The sequence below is a fragment of the Meleagris gallopavo genome, chromosome 4 (assembly GCF_905368555.1).
Source record: "Meleagris gallopavo chromosome 4, MGAL_WU_HG_1.1, whole genome shotgun sequence".
Taxonomy (NCBI): Eukaryota; Metazoa; Chordata; class Aves; order Galliformes; family Phasianidae; genus Meleagris; species Meleagris gallopavo.
This window is the reverse complement of record NC_139407.1, coordinates 35,951,431-35,968,369: the sequence shown is the minus strand read 5'-3', so window position 1 is coordinate 35,968,369 and position 16,939 is coordinate 35,951,431. Positions and strand designations below refer to the sequence as shown.

Here is a 16,939-nt window from a genome sequence, read left to right as displayed (position 1 = left end):
TTTCATGACAGTGTGTAAACAGATGTATTTTGTTCTCATTAAATCGTGCATATCTGAAGCTGCTGACTTGCCAAGTGTTTTTCCTCAGTGATAATTTTTTTTTTTTTTGACCAGTAACTGTAATCTCCACTAATGAGAACCTCACAAAAACATTCTATCAATGGAATACTTACAAACATGAACTGGTGAGCTTGTAGGGGTGGTGTTTTCCTTCAGCAAATCTTCCCTTATGGAAATGTTGCCTCCTTTGATTCTCCAGATCATATGTAACATTTCATGGTACTTAATTCTCACTAGGAATTTTTAACCCAAGTCTTACCCAGACCTCACTTCTGGTGGATGTTGCTTGATAATCAGCTTTAACTCTTCTTTACTTTGGCCCATTAACTTCCAATAATCCACAGTCATCTGGACCATCCAGGAATGTCATAAATATCCATGCATAGTGGTCCACTGACCTTTTCTCCAGTTGTCATTAGTTATCAGTCTCAAATACTTCAGTGTTTTAGAACATATGGGGTTGTAATATTTCCTTAAACATTTTTCTTAAGCATCCACAAATATAACTATGATCTTTGGAGGCCCATAAATGAAAGAGAAACCTATATTTTTTTCTTTTTCTTGATAGGGTGGTTCTTGTCATTATTGCATTAAGCATTAACTGTGTACACATTTTATTCAGTTCCAAAAATATCACATATCATGATATATCACTGCATCATGATGTACTGAAATATATATAACATTTTGATGTCATCTGGCTGAAAACCTTATGTGGTAAGACTTTTTTTTTTTTTTTTTTTTTTTAAGTAGTCTCACCATATGCAGGGGAACTGTTAGGTCATTACTTGAACTGGTACAAGCACCAGCCACTGAAGGGATTAAGCTGCTTTCTGAGAAGGAGTGTTGTATGTCCAGAGATCCACTTCACCAGTACTCTGAGTTCAACTCTTCATTCTGTATACATCTGTTAGTCAAGCTGTGAATATTTTGCCTAGTATTGATGAAAATGCGTCAGAAGCAATTGTATTTCTTCATAAGCAGAACACCATGCTTTTTCAACATGTATTTGTCTTGCTTGAGTAATGATAATGTATACCCTTTCTTGCTGATAATTTACCAAAATTCTAAAAAAAAATTAAATAATAATAATTCATTATTCCTGAATGCAGTCCTCTCTAAGGCAGTTTGGCTGAGCTGGAAGCAATAGCTATTTTGCTCTTGGATAATGACCTCCTTCAAGTGACAGTTGTCTTCATAACCTTTGTGAGATCCGTATAAAAATACTACCAAGAATGAGAAGATTGAGCTATGATCTGAATGTCAGAAGCTTATTGCGTAAGTCATAATGACAGAGCCAAAATGTCACAGCAGAAAGTTGTGGTTGAAAAGAGTGCAGGTATTCCTATGCTACAAAGTAGGGTGTGACCTACAGGATCATGTCCTTGTTGTTCATTCTTTCCTTTCCCAATTGGATTAAGATAGAATGCAGGTATAATGAGCATCACTAAGTACTTCTGAATTAAGATGGTGAATAAAAGCAGACTTCAAGTGTTTTCCCCAAGACAGCCTACAAAACATTCCCCCATCAACAAATCTGATGTTGCTTGGTTAATGGCTCTTCATCACTTTTCAATTCATAGTTTGATGCTTCGATGAAAGCCAATTTGAATTTAAGTTTTCATAGGAAACTTTTGTGAGATGATGTATCAGATGTTTTATTACAGTTCATGTATTCTGTTACCTTTGTCTACTCCTATAAGGCTGTCAGTTAGCAATGCAGTTTCAATAGAATGATTTGTGCTTTGAATTTAGTCAAGATATAATATTTGTGCAATTTAATGGTAGCCTACCATTAAAGTCTTTAAATTCAGTCAATACAGTAGTTAAACTCTGCACATTGTTTGATCATATGTGAAAGCTGACAAAAAAAAAAAAAAAAGAAAGAAAGAAAGAACAGAATAAGTAACAAAAAAAAAATCTCTTTTATAATTTTGTTAGCATCTAACTAATGGCAGAATTTCTGTAGCTTGCAAATCTGCCAGTGATTACAGATTTGCTGGTTAGCTACTGGTACTTTACTTTTTGAAGGCTTCTTAAATAGATTTAAAAGCTTCTTCCTTTACAAAGAAGTAGTTTCTTTGCTTACATGATACAATTACAGGCTCTGAACTAGCTTATTTTGGGCTGAATTCTTTGGTCTTGATACTCTTTTCCAGTGCTTAACGGTTTCCCACATTTTCTGACTTCCTATTGCTGTAACCGGACCTAGAAACATTTGTTGTCATAGAAGATAATTCAAATGTCTCATTCATATACCAGTAACAATTTATTTCACTCAATAACGTGTTTTCTGATACCTGTATCCTGTCACTGGCAGTTGTGAGAAAGTCCGATGTGGTTACATCTGTGCTAGGAGTTAGGAGACCACTAACTTAAGAAAAACTACTGCTGTCACACAGTAATGATCTATCACTTGCTTCAAAGGAAGTCTATTTAAATGTAGATAACAACAACTTTGTGCCTAAATCCTCAGAGCAGCATGTTTACCATATAACATTTAAAGAGGTTTATTCTGAGTTTGCTCAAGCCAGGCACTAGGCAGGCAGGGATGGTTTTCAAGCTCTGGATACAACAGTAACAGTTTGTCTATATTTATTCTTCAGATAAGTTCCAACTGAAATTCCCCCTCCCTGTCTGGAGGATTTTGCTATCATCAAGAGGATTTCATAGAAAAACAGGTAGTGTAAGCAGTGAGCTAGGCAAAAGCAAGTCTTTTCTGGGAGATACTTGAAGTAGTAGTGCAATGATATGTTTAGCCAGAGACCACCCTTTTACCTCTCAGATTGCTCAAAAACTGTCTGGTCCCAGCAGCCTCTGATAAGAGCAAAGCAATGAGTGGAAGCATCATCTTGGCTTTTGGCACTTGCCTGGAATGTGCAGGCTAATGCAATGAGCTGGCATTGCTAACTTGTAACTGGTAGTAAAGGTTTTTAAGCAAAGTAGAGTAAACAAGAGTTAGAAGATTCTGGTTCTTATTACCAGCTCTTTAAAACTGGAAGGATCAGCTTCTTGGGAGCCAATTATGGCTGTGCGTATTTCTACTGTCAGTAAAACTAATCTAGACAGAAACTTCATCATTTGCTAAAAATATTACAATGCAATCCAACAGACTATATCTCACTTTAATACATTAAGTATTTCCAACACTGCAAGAAGACAGGATAGTTCGAGAAATTCTTATGGATGTTGTTAGTACAAATTCAACTGTTTTATTTTTTTTGTTAATCTTGAAATGAATGTACAACTGGTGTTTGCATATAAAGAGGGAAAAATGCCTAGTGGTGAGAGAACAAAGCAAGGAGCCAAAATGTTGATTTCTGTCTTTTTGCCACCATTATTTGCTTTCTGGAAGTCACTGCTTTTTCAGTGCTTCCATTTTCCCTTCTATTATTCTGAGATTCATACTTGTTCAAATGTACGTAGTGTGATTACTGCACAGTTCATTTAAAACCCGGAGCAGAACTAGTATTTTCATGTATACAGACCAATGATTACAGTGATTGTTTTTATCTTATTATTTTTCATACCCTCACCAATTTTTTTTTTTTTTTTTTTAGTATTTATCTGAGATAATCCACTTTCCGTCAAGTGGAAGGGCACTTTCAAGATTTCTGATGTGTATCATCTGTGACTTATACATCCTGTTTTTCTTTTAGTTCAAAATACAAACAAGTATTTCCCTTCAAGTGATCTATTCTTTGTTTCATCTAGCTAAAACTGAATTTAGAAATGCCACTAGTTGGGTAATGGACCTACTTGGGAATTCAAGGGATTTTTTGTTGAGTCACACTAAGCTCACAGACTGGAACTTGAACTAATACCATTTGAGTTATATGATAGAATGCAAAGGCTTTGACTAACCTGTTTTGTGAAAATTCTCTGCTTATTGATTTGCTGAGACATTAACTTGTTTTTTGGGGGAAAAAATGATCCAACGAAGAAGAAAATCCAACCAGTAATCAAAATCTTTTTAGCTGAATGTGCTGCCAGTGCCCTTTATATTCAGTTTCCTATTGTCTCATATGGCTTGGGTTTTCCAATATGTATTTCCAGGATGTTTCTTGAAACTTAGCTTGGCTTTTTGGTTTGAAAGGGAGTTATGAGCCTACAAAATGATATCTCATTACTTAATGCAACAAAACACTAGAATCTATAGTTGTTTCAAGCAAACCATATATCTATATAGATGTATACTGTTCCAACTGAAAGAAAATATTTTCCATGTAGGACAAAGTGCTTTCTGAGGTACAATAGTTAAGAATGCAAAATGACTGCTGTTGATTCATGCAGACATGAAAATCTCTCTCTAAACCCAAAAAGGAGTTAGTCTTATCAGTGTCTGAGTGGGTTGCTCTGGGGCCTGGACAGAGTGTTCCTTGTTGTGTGGACAATGCACAGCACGGAGCTATCCTGATCTTTAATTGTGATTTTTCTGGTATGAATTATAGCAACATGGACCCCTACAGGTAAGTTAGAAACAATGAGGTATGGGGAAATAAGACTCAGATAATATGTTATGCTGTTCCAGAATCACTGCTTTTCAGTTACCAGCAATATAGCATCCTCTCCTCCATTTTAAGCACTATTTCAACTCAAAGCATGGCCCCTTAGTTGCTGATGGTATTTACTGGCTTTTACAGCGCCTTGTGACTGAATGGACTGCAAACTCTTTGTGTACAGGATGCCCCACCATTTGCAGTACAACTGTTTTGAAGTAGAACAGTGAAATCAATGAAATGGCACAAATACAGCCTAAAAACTAGAAGTGAATCAAAGTGAATGAAAAAGACTGGCGATGAATAAACTGTCCATTATATCAGTGATTTAAGTAGGCAAAATGTCAGTATTTTTGCAAAACTATCAAGGTAGATGGTCCTACTTTATTTAAAAAATAAAAAAGCCCTGAGAGCTTTAAAATCAAAAGTGGCCAGTTCCTTTCCTATCATATCTAAAAATTTCTCTGTGAAACAATGACCACCTGCTTCTTTCCCCTCTGGTGGTTTAGGGGGTGATAAATCATCCCTGTGGGAATTAATTTATTTAAAGAATACCCTTAGGCTCTGGAGCTCAAGCTTTGTCTTTCTTGCAAAATGCTGGTCCCTTGTACAGGGAAAGGATGGTGGATAAAGCATCCTCTGAAATTAGAACATAGGTGGGTGCATATTTCATGACAGACTGTTTTAACTTTCTGAACAGTCTCCTCTTTTATGGCCTGCAGCTGCTATTAATTATTTAGCACAACACTTATTTATACACTAAGAGCTAAATGCAATCTTTTCAGTAGAAGCCTGGCAGAGTGCAGGTTGAAATAAGTAGCTGTGGATAGTCCTTCAGGAGGATACATCTTGAGCCCAGTTTTGCTCAGGGAAGAACCCACTCATGTTATACTGTCTGCTGCATCTCTAATAATGATATATAAGGGCATGAGGTTAAGACCCAGCCGTAAGTAAAACTCTGTTGTCATAGATGAATCAACCCTGAGCATTAGCAAGGTGTGTGTTTTACATTGCTCTGGTTGGCTGTAGCAGAACTGAAACTACTCCTTTCATCTTGTGGCTGCTGAGGGATGAATCCTGAGGTTTCACAATTGTCCTGGCTGAAATTCTCCAACAGCAACGTTGTTGGTGGCTGGCTGTGTGAAAAAGCATGCACTCACTAAATGTAGTTGTACTGTGGTCTGAGAGAAATGCATTAGCAGCTGTATATAAACAATTTTAAGTTGCTGACTGCATTATACGGTCTCATATTGGGGCTGCACTACTGAATATCCTGCCTTAGCAGGTTTTGAGGGAGGGAAGAAACTTGTGTGCTAAACTCCATGTGACATGAAGCAAATAGAATGAAGGTCACGAAAAGCAATTCAGAAATTCAGCAGGCTTTCTCTTGCTCAAGTGAGTCAAGTAAAAAGAAGAAATCTTTTTCTTCCTGCTGTTTTTTTTTTTTTTTTCCCCATAGAAGAAGTCCACCCTGCTATCACTTCTATATTTGCTCTAGTTCTCCAAAAGACTCTGCAGCCTTGGAGGAAGAATTCATTTCCTCTATTCGTCTGCACTTGAGGAAAGAAGCTGTGACCCTTCCTGTAGCCAGAGACATGGAAATGGGTTTTAATACTTCTCTGTTCCTTCCAGATATAGTTTAGAACATCACGTCACAATACAGTATTCTGGTACCAGTGTAATTTCTTCATCAAATACCGACATGGTTTCTACACTGTTGTGCTGTTGCCATGTGATTCTGGTAGCATTACTGTTTAGATAAAATATTATTCATTTTCTATAGCAACTGTTAATTTCAGGAGTATCTGTGATTTCATTGTAACTATTATTACTGACAATAGTTGTAATAAATGTTTTGGATTGACGTGCATGGCTTTTATTTTCTTCCAGCAGACGATTTCTTTTTTTATAGTTCAAACAATTTTACAAATTTAGATGTTGATGTGGAAAGAAATTTTTTTTTTTTTTTTTTTTTGCACTCTTCTGCGTGGCTTCTGCTCCATGAAATGTTAACATCTCAATAGGAAAGACTTATTGCTGTGATATGACTATTCTTCAGCCTTTCTCAAAATGTGAGACAGAACACTAACTTGATGCTTTAAGTAAATTCCGGCATGGATACTACCCTCCTCCTCCTGCACTTCAATCCCTCAATGCTGGCTCCTTACTCAGGTCCCCAGCTGTTCAGTTGCCACCCTCTACTTTACTCCTCAATCACTGCAAACTGTTTCACAATCAGGCTCCCTTCACCATGGAAGTGTGGAGAAGCCCTCTCTTGTCTTTAGCTCAGTGTCCCATTTCTGACTTTACAGGCTGGGGAATCACAGTTTTCTGCACAATTCAGAGTTACTCTTTCCTTTGGACACCAAGACTCCAGCTTGAAATTCTTTGCTCATAGCTTAGTGGGTTTGGTTTTTTTTTTTTTTTTTTTTTTGACAGGTCCATTTTGTAGGCATGGGTTGTAGATCTCTGGATGCATCTAAGAAGCTGAAGCATTATTAAAGCTTTGCAAAGCCAGTGCTTGATGGAAGCAAACATCAGTATATACGTGCAGCTGAAGGTCAGCCAGCCTGATGGACATAAAGACTGGCAAACCATAATTTTGTGGGCTCAATCAGACTTGGAACAGAAATGATATATAGAGAGATTTGATTAAGAGAGCATGTTATTCTTTCTTTTATTGCTCATAGAAAAATAAAATGAGATTTTTTTTTGGTGGTATAAAAGTTTAAATGCCATTTTTTGCTTAACTGAAAGCTCAGTCATGACTTGCTAGTAACACGCCAGTTTTTCTTTGAACAATATTGCCCTGGTTTTGCAATATGTAATCATGTTTTCCTTAAAGTATCTTATTATACCTCTAAGAATTCCTATACTGTATGGCTTCACAAAAATAATCTTTACTATTAGCATATTTCCTCTCCGCATGCACCCATACTGAATGATATTTGAACTCCAGAGGAGCTCGCAATTCCCTGTGTGCTGCCAAATCAGCTGCGATCAGTGCCACTACAAAGAGCAATATAGCTGCCATCACAACCTCTGGACATCCATAAAGTTTTAATGACTTCCCTAACTTTATAGTGAGAGTTAACAGGGTGTTCAGACAGAAATATATGTATATATATATATATATATAGATACACAGATATATGCGCAGGTAGTCAGTGACTTGAGTATGTTGATCTGTGGTTAATACTTCTTTGATTTGATCTACTCCAATAAAAGGAAATATATAGCATCATTCCTCCAACCTCATAGAAAACAGATGTTAACAAGAAATCAGGAAACTCCTGCTTTCATTTCTGACACTTTCAGACATGAAGTGTTTATTATGAATTAGAAAAATAGCCATGCTCTGAGGAAACTGCACAAAAACCTAATACACAACCTTAAACTTCTGCAGGGAAGAGTGTCAATAGGAAAAATCTAACCTAATTGAGCCCATCATATTATCCGGATTGATAAGGTTCAGAAGAAAACCGAGAGCCAAGAATTTCCTTTGTTAAATGTGATTTGGCATTTCCCACTGCTCTCTTCTTTAGAGCAGCATTTCAGAAAGCAAATCAGACGGTGCATCTTGGCTGATGGTAAAATGTGCACGATGAAAGTATGCAGACATGATAGGGCAAGACAGGGAAGCACCTGGCAGCATTGCCAACTATGTAAACTTTATGAGCAGGGAGATTCTGATATTATCCCACAAGTTGAATGTCTTGTAGCAGAAGGAGCATAATTTAAAAACTACTGAAGTAACTGAGAGAAAATTACTTGTTGTTTCTATTTTACATTTGCTCTGATAACATCCAGAGTATTGAGGTTGAAAAGGCAGAACAACCACCTACACAGGATAGGCCAAATTCAGAAACATTTATGAAAAGCGAGGGAAGGTTTAATCAACAGAATTAGGAGCTGCAAAAGTTGGTTAAGAAAAATATCAGGCAAATTCCCCAGGGAAGACAGAATTAATGATCACGGCTTCTATATGCATGTGTGGTTACTGTAGTGTAGCGCTTGTAGGGAGAGACTTATTCACCTCCACACAATTCTCCTTTGAACGCTTATTCCCAGCAGTAATGACTTAAAGCCTATGTGCCAGCTGCAACCTAAAAATGCTGGGCTGGCTCTGTGCTCAGACTGTAGTAATCTGAAGAATAAATGCTGATTTCTTTGGTTTACCTCTTTCTGCCTGACATGCTCCCTGCTTCCACACTGAATGATCATACTGTTTTAAAATAACATTGCCGATGGATGGTGATCAGAAACAAAACTGCTGGAAAAGATCAGACTTTGGCTTCCTTGCAGAACACTTACTTTTAACAGTACATTGTTACTAAATACCCATGCAAGCTTTTGCATTGTCATTTTAGTGCTCAACTTTGCTTTGCTCAACTTAGACTGCTAGATGGAGGCAAACAAAAGCAAAGTATATGGAGCAGACTAAAGAACTGCAACCTTCTTTTTTTTCCTCTTGTCATCTAACTTCCAGTGCTTTAACTTCTGCGCTCTTTCACGTATCTACCCCAACAACTATTTCCCCTCTGTTTACATCTGAGACACTTGCATGCAAAGAAGGCAGGGATATCAAACTTTCTGATAAACCTTTGAATGCCAGGCTGTCAGCAGCTTTCAGAAGCGCTTGTTGTATATGAATAGGTTATAGGCATGTTATATTTGTATGCTGTGTGTGTATCATACCTTTTCAAGAACAGTTTTCTCTGAGTACATATACTATCTAATCAGTAGCTTAACATATACCCAGAAGTATAGGCTAGTGTAGCAACACATGCAGAAGCTGAAGAATAGCTTACCTAGAGAAGAATTTCTTTTCCTAGCGTGCAGGAAAGAGACGTCTTCTATTCACATCTCCTCACGCGGCTCCAGGTAAGCTAGAGAGAGTTTTCAATTGATAGCAGCTGTCAGAGGAGCATCCCGGAAAGGCTCCTTTCACTCCAGTCCCAGGGACTGAACTCTGCCGGCACAGTCACATCTCATTTATACACAGGCTGTCCTTTTCCAAACAAGCAGCCAGCTGGAACGATTCAAACCTCTGCTCAGCACACCGTTAAAATGCAGCTTCCTTCTCGGACACGGGGATTACGCCAGGAAGCAGCCGGAGCGCAGTGAAAAGGCTGCGAGAACTATTTAATCACCCGAATACCAGCTGCTCCTGTTACTAGTGCCGCTGCCGCCGTGCCTCTTGTTCGCCGGAGCCAGCCTCCTTCTGCCTCGTATCTCCACGAGTATCGGGGCGGTGATTGGCAGGAGCAGCCCGCTCCTCCGCTAATCAACCCCGAGACTTTCAAGGACTCGAGCTGCTCTGATGTCACGCCGGCGGGGGGATACTTCACGCGAGGCCGCCGCCACGCAGCCTAATTCGGAGATGAGCCGCGTCCCTCTCGCGCCACCGTGATTGATGAGATGCTCCGAGAGGATCTGCATAATCTGTCATTGTGCAGTTGGTCCACCTCCCGCCCAAAATGCGGGAGGAAAACACTGCTCGCAGCTTCTGATTTTACACCTGGAGCTTGCAGCTGAAAGCCTAGACATTAAAAAAAAAAAAAAAAAAAAAAAAAAAAAAAAAAAAGTTGAAAGAGTCATTTTTTCTGGAAGGAGAGTGCTTCAGGCAAGTATGCAAGGGGAGCCCCTAGCAGCCCACCCCATCCTCAAATGCTAACAGAGGCTCCAGAAAATCACAGTACTGCAAGAGTTTGTGGTTTGTACTCTTGCTGGGTCACTGGTAAGATCACCCGGCATAATGGTTTTTTTTTGTGCAACAGTGTGGTGTGACCAAAATCAAGCAAAGGTCACCCAGCAAGCTGGCTAAAAAGTGCTCTTGATGCTACTACCGCTGGGTGGATTCCAGCAAACATGCAGCGCTTGGAAGTGCAAAGCATTTTCTTCTACTGTATGCAACACAAATTCCACATATTTGTTGCATAATTTCTTATTAAAATCCTTTAGCTCATCCAGTTAAGGTTGAAACCTATACCCATTGCCAAGATACATGATTGTTATGCAGCTTTCTAGGGTTAAATTATATTACAGAGGAAAATCTAAACACTTCCTATATTAGAAAAATTAGATTTTATACCAATCTAATTTTCAATTTTTGCCAGCTTGACACCTTTCACTCCAGAACTGTTCTTTGTACCGTGCACCTCAGAATTGAAATTCAGCCAATTCTGTGCGGCAAATGTGAGGAGAAAATAGTTTTGTTCAAGGAGACTGGAACAAACCCATTCTGAGATGATGAATGATGCTGTAAACACAGATTTGAATCATGGAAGGGTCAGCTCAACCTTTCATGTTTCCAAAATAGTGTAAATAAATGGTATTCCATGCATTTTCCCATTTACATCCTTCAGCGGGGACCTTCTGCGTTGAAGAGCTGTTTACTCTCCATGATTATCCAGGTTTCAAAGATGGTAGATATTCCTGACTGGGGACTAATTTATTCCTTCTGGCTAAATTAGAAACTGAGGGAAAATTAAAATTCAAAGTATGTCTGAGTCATTTCCTGCAATTTCTAATTACAAAGCAAGCACTGGGGTCTTTTAAAATCCCTCGCACCTATGGCTGACTCTGGATTTGGGGTTTATTTTCCAATTACTGTTGGGAAGTTGAGAGGCCGAGATCCCACGGGACCTGAGTGATGAGCGGGTGTCTCTTTCTACCCTGTGTAAACGGACAGTTTTTGGTCAGGCAGTAAAGTAAGATCTCCAAGTCAAGTTAGAGAATCTTTTCCCAGCATAAAAAAGAATTTGGGTGCACTTGGTTCAAAACTACAAAAATGTGAGGGCTTCCTATTACTAATTCCATTGCCACAGTTGTGTGAGAAGAAAGTCCAATGATCGTTCCTCTTGCTGCCTGTCTACTTTTGGTTCCTGGCTGTACTCAGATCATCAGAGACATCAGTGTGAGCTGCCAGGCTTTGCTGCAAGATGTGAGTGTGTGACAGGACATCTCAGATGCTGTCAGATGTGGCAGAGCAGCGGTTGCCCCTTTGGAGCTGCCGCACTCTGGTGGAGCTGCTGCTGCAGATGTTCCCACGGCAGGCCGGCAACCAAGTGGTTACGCATACTGTCGGAGTGTATTTTAATTCAGATGCTAAAGTAGCTCTTTGAACTTATCTGTTCACTTTTTTAGTGATTCATTTTAAGTGGAATATCAAGTGAGAACTTGTCTTGCTCAGAGACAAATTTTCTTTGGTGTCGTTCCCTAGGATTGTAGAATCATAGAATGGCTTGGCTTGAAGCAGACCTTCAAGATTATCTAATTCCAACCCCTGTAATGGCAGGGTTGCGCCTCACCACATCAGGCTACCCAGAGCCTCATTCAACCTTGCCTTGAATCCCTCCAGACTGGGGCATCCACAGCATCTTTGGGCAGCTCGTGCCAATGCCTCACCACCCTCTGAGTGAAGAATTTTTTCCAAACATATAACTTAAATTTCTCCTCTTTTAGTTTAAAGCTATTCCCCCTCGTTCTATCAATACTTTTCTTCCAATCATGATATTATTTTCATGCTCTGCTTTAGGGGAGAATATCCAAAAACCAAAATTTGGAGCAGGAAGAAACAGAAATTAAGTATGGATGGAGAGAGGCAGTAAAATGAGGGAAACTCTAATAATGAAATACCATAGTAATGAGGTACCATATTTATGTTGAAATCCTTGCCATAGGGTGTACGTTTCTCTGTACTTACCTGCAGCATGGATTTTACATTAGCTGATGGAAATAGCATCTTAGTTAATTATTATGTGATTTATTCCCACTATGTAGAACTATGGTAGCTAGCCATAATTGCCTAGCCCTTCTATCTTAATAATTAAAGTTGTAGGTAAAACCTGTCTATATTTTGCCCCCGATCTGATATTATCTTTCAGAAGCATGCCTTTTTGACTTATAACTCTGGTGTGGTGATGTTGCTGTTGTTTTTCTTGGTGTGTTTTGTTTGTTTGTTTGCTTTTGATTTGTTTATATTTCAGACTACAGTGAAAGCATTGCTTTGTTTGTCCAATTTTTTTGGAGCTTACACAAATGTAAACAAATGTTTTGCTTTTCTAAGCCTAGTGCTTTCACATAGACTGCTTAGTTCTGTGTATGTTAAAAAGACTTTGAATCAGATTTTATTTTTTTTTAAAGGGGCATTTGCATTTATACTAGGGGCAACTGCTGAAAATTCAGCGTCCTTCACCTGTTTAGGTACCTAAATCCAGACTCTGGTGTTCACAGTTCTTCTCAGTACTGTACTATTACTACAGTGTCTCTGCACCTACCTGTTTTTAAGAAATTTATCTTCATAACATATTATAATGAATAAAAATACATTTCCTTCAATTCTGTGCTTAGAGATATGATACAGAGCATGCAAATACTTTTCAGAGTAGTAAATAGTGTATGATCTCTCCCTTGCTCACACTTCTGGGCTGCTTGAAAATGTTTACGGAAATATTTGAATGGACTTTTTGTTGTTACGCAGAGCTTTTGTTTTCTCTAATTGTCTTCTGATTTCTCACCTGTTACTACAGTGCTCTGGTGGCACTTTAATGAGCATTCCTGACTTCTGCTCTCAAAATTTGCCTTGCAGCACAAAGGCCACATTGCAAAATGAAGTTGGCTACAATACATATGAGCATTTCTTTCAGCTAGAGGCATCTGATCTGTACAGTCTTTATTGAAAGAAAAATGGCTTTTGACTCGTGAGTTCATAATGAGTTTAAAGAAACAAAAATTGACTATTGCTCAAAGGGTTGGCTTTTCGTTGAGCTGTGGAGACTTTTTAAACTTCCCTATAATTGAACAACAATGTGTCTTTTATTAAGAACACAGAGCAGTTCCTCGGAAACTATCAAAATATCCATTGATTTCAGAGGAACTATGACAACTTATAAGAATTATAGATTAGTCTCTAATTCTCCAGCAGCTACTCAAGATATGCAGAACTTAATTTCAATCACATCAAAAGTGCAAGAAACAGAAAGGCACAGCTCAGTGTGTTTTTTTTCAGGGTATTCAAACATGCATTTGTTAAGAAGTCTGTTGATTTGGTTGGTTTTGGTTCTGTTGTTACTTATTTATTTATTTATCTTTAATTACTAAGTAAGTTGCTTTTGACCCCGAATATGTTAGAGGTTTTATATGCTCAAAAATGTGGAAATGAAATATGCAGATACTTGGAGTAGAGTTTTGAGCACCACAACTCAACTAAGACATTCCTGTCTTGTATTGGAAGTGCCTGACTTGTGGATTATTCTTATTCTCCAGATAGCAGTGGAGAACATGCTGCAAGTAGGCTGCTTAAGCATGAAGAACTGATTTGAAACAACAGCAAAAATACTGCAAAGTCCTATATGCAAAATAAAATAGATATGCAAAAATATGAACTAGATTACTTGCCTGCTGGCTTTCCCCAGCTAAACAGCTTCTATTAACCTCCCCTGCTGATATCTGGACACATTTCTTCTGCAAATGACTAAGGCAAATCAGCACATATCAGTTTTGTAATGACCTTTATCTTAACCTTTCATATCTTTGTGAAATAATGTCAGTGTCCTAGTGTGTCTTAGTTCTTGTAAGCCTTCGGATGTATTTGTCTTAGAGAGAGTGTTGATATAAACTAATATTGAAGTATCTGTTAAACTAACATACATTCATTAACATGTAGCATTAGAGCTGTTCTGCAAATCTCTAATTGCATTATTGTTTTATGTCCTAAATGCTTACTCAACTATGAACATATAAACTCTAGTCTGTAAGGATTGTCATCAAGATGCTATCAAAGCAAAAAATGTATTTGTTCCACTCAGACCGAAGTCTGATCTACATTACTGCTTTCTGAGCTATTGAGCTCACTGAGAGAAGAGCTGGCATTGTGCAAGAGGAAAAGCACATCTTTGCATGCCTTTGGGGCTCTTTCCCACTATTTGCCATACTGGGACTTTCCTAGGTTTGGGTTAGGCTTCAAGTAAGCAGAAATGTCCTGTGAGGTAAATAACTGCAGGCCTAGAAAGAAAAAGGCTTTTCGATGGGGCAGGAGAGTATATTACTAAATAAGGTTCTGTTCTGCTTAGCTCCACCATAATTTGTGTCAGCACCTGTACCACCATGTCAGTGTCTATGGACCCTTTCCGATCTGGAGTGTTTTCCTGAAGATTGTGCTTGTGGTCTCCCCACTAATCAGCAAGTCAATCTATTTTTAAAAATCATCAAAAAGAGTAGATTTAAAGCAGCACTAAGTCCCCCAATGACTGCATCTCAGAACAGCTCACTACTCATGCAGCTACCTCTAGCACATAGCTAACTGCAGCACGTGTGGAAATTTGCTGTTCTAGAAATGCCAGTGGAGCACCCGTTTTTCCTTTCTGTGAAAGTGTGAAGGATTGTTTACTGCTTTCTCCTGTGCCAGTGGTATGGGCTTTCTCAGCATCATAGAGATGATCATAGAGTTTCTTTCTTCCCCAGTCCTGTAGCCAGGCAAGCACAGACTGTAGAAATGCTATCATCCTGGTATGTGTCAGCTATTTCCAGTTCTCAAGTGCCCACTCACAATACAAGTTCAGGGTGATAAAGTGACTTAATTTAATGAGTAATGTATTTGGTTCAGCATGACCTTGCAGCAGTTCAAGGAACCAATCCCAAGATGGCTGTGTAGCATTCTCTTCTGCAACATGGGCTTCAGCAGTCCCAGTCATTGCCTTCTGATGGTCTCATAAGAGAGGGGAACCCTCAAGGGAGTGAGGCAAATCTGAGAGCAAAAGTCTCTCCACAAAGGGGTGCCTCACTGTCACGGGAAAAACAAACAAACAAACACACAAACAAACAAAACCACAAAGATTTGCACTAATTCAGGATTTCTGTAAAAAAGAAAGAATCCAATATTGGACTGGTCCCAGCTAAGTCACTCTTTTGCTGTGATCCCTTAGGCCTTTCTTCTTTCTCCCATTCCAAACTTAATGGAGTTATTTTTTAAAATAATGAAAGTAAGGGAGAGAATCATAGTGTGCTCAAAGGAAAAATCTGCGGCTCAGCCATTTGGGAGTCATGTGTATCCTTCTTTCCACTCTGTTTTCACTTTAAGGAGCAATTATATAACAAATTACAGCATAATATTGGGAAATATAGAAGTAATTCATTCTTGCTGCTCTATCACAACACTTGGGACAGTGAGAAGATTTATCTCTGTATAATATCATCATTTGGTTGTCATATGCCACCTGCATAGCTAAGCCTTGGTAGCTTTCTAAGTAGAGAGAAAGGAAAGCAGTTATACCACCACAGTGCATTATATTCTGGTGGATAAATCAACAAGTAAATACTTAAAATAAAATTTTTGAAGACCCAATAGCTAACAGAACATTTTAGAGAGAACAAACAAGAAAAACAGTGAATTTGTTGCTGGGCTGGTAAGCTGGCTGGAGGCACATGGCTTCTTATAAAGAGGAATCCAAAACAGCTGTTTGCAAAGCCTCTATCATGTAGAACATCCTTCAGAAAAATGACAGCGTACAAATCCTGAAAGTAAGCATTTCTTCCTTGATTACAAAAATTAAGAAGCTTGAACTCTTGGTTTAAAGTATTAAAAGTATTAAGTGATTTCCTTTTTTTTTTTTTTTTTTTTTTTTTGCGTTATTCAGAGAGTAGAAGGGTTCATAAAGTAACTTAATTAGACCATAGCTCCAATGGGAGTCCCCTTTAACATGTCTATAGAGGTTCTTTAAATACTCTAATCCACTCTGAATAAAAGGCGAAACTAGGAATGATATTTTCAAAGAAAGAACTACAAAGAGCATTTATCTTTCTCTTTTTAGTTTTCTGTCTTTGCAATCTAGATATCAAGCTTCCATTACATTCTAAGGATTACTTTTTTCTAGGTTAGCTCTCACAAGCTTAGCTTTTTATATATCCTAATTTAAAACTCAAAAAAAAAAAGTCAGTGAAAAGTCCATTACTAAACCACATTCAAACTGGTATTCTAGTATTACAGTAATAAATGGATGCTGTTGTACAGAGTGTTCTGTTTCAGCTTTTAGCAAATTTCTTTTATTTTTAAAATCCCATTATCATTTGTTTTCTACTTCATCTAGCCCTATAGGAGGAGGCCTCACACTTCCAAGCTGCTGCTGATAATGCCCTAGCTAGCGTGGGAAATACTGATGTTGAACAGAGCCTCTGTAAATCACTTTTTGTTTTCTTCTGTGGCCTTCTCTGAGAATTGCCAAAACTCTGAGGCAAGTCCCTGGTATTCTGAAGTTCTTGGTCTTCCCATTCTTAAGTAAATACATTTGTTTCTAGAGATTATTGGGTGTGTGAATTTTGTGCACTTGAAAGGTCTCCGGAATGTTTTGTGTAGCTTTTTATTTTAAGACTAGCAAAAA

The 16,939-nt window shown here is 38.3% G+C and overlaps 1 protein-coding gene and 1 long non-coding RNA gene across 18 annotated transcripts in view; one reads left to right on the top strand and one right to left on the bottom strand.

Annotated features, from left to right (window-relative positions):
- The window catches only part of NDST4 (N-deacetylase and N-sulfotransferase 4), a 102,710-nt gene extending 92,085 nt beyond the window's left edge, over nucleotides 1-10,625 (bottom strand). Inside the window, exon 1 of the mRNA XM_010709954.4 lies at nucleotides 9,371-10,625. The gene's annotated coding sequence lies outside the window, so the exon portion shown is untranslated. The remainder of the gene's footprint in view (nucleotides 1-9,370) is intronic.
- The window catches only part of LOC116216567 (uncharacterized), a 488,234-nt gene that overhangs the window by 131,022 nt on the left and 340,273 nt on the right, over nucleotides 1-16,939 (top strand). The window lies entirely within an intron of this gene.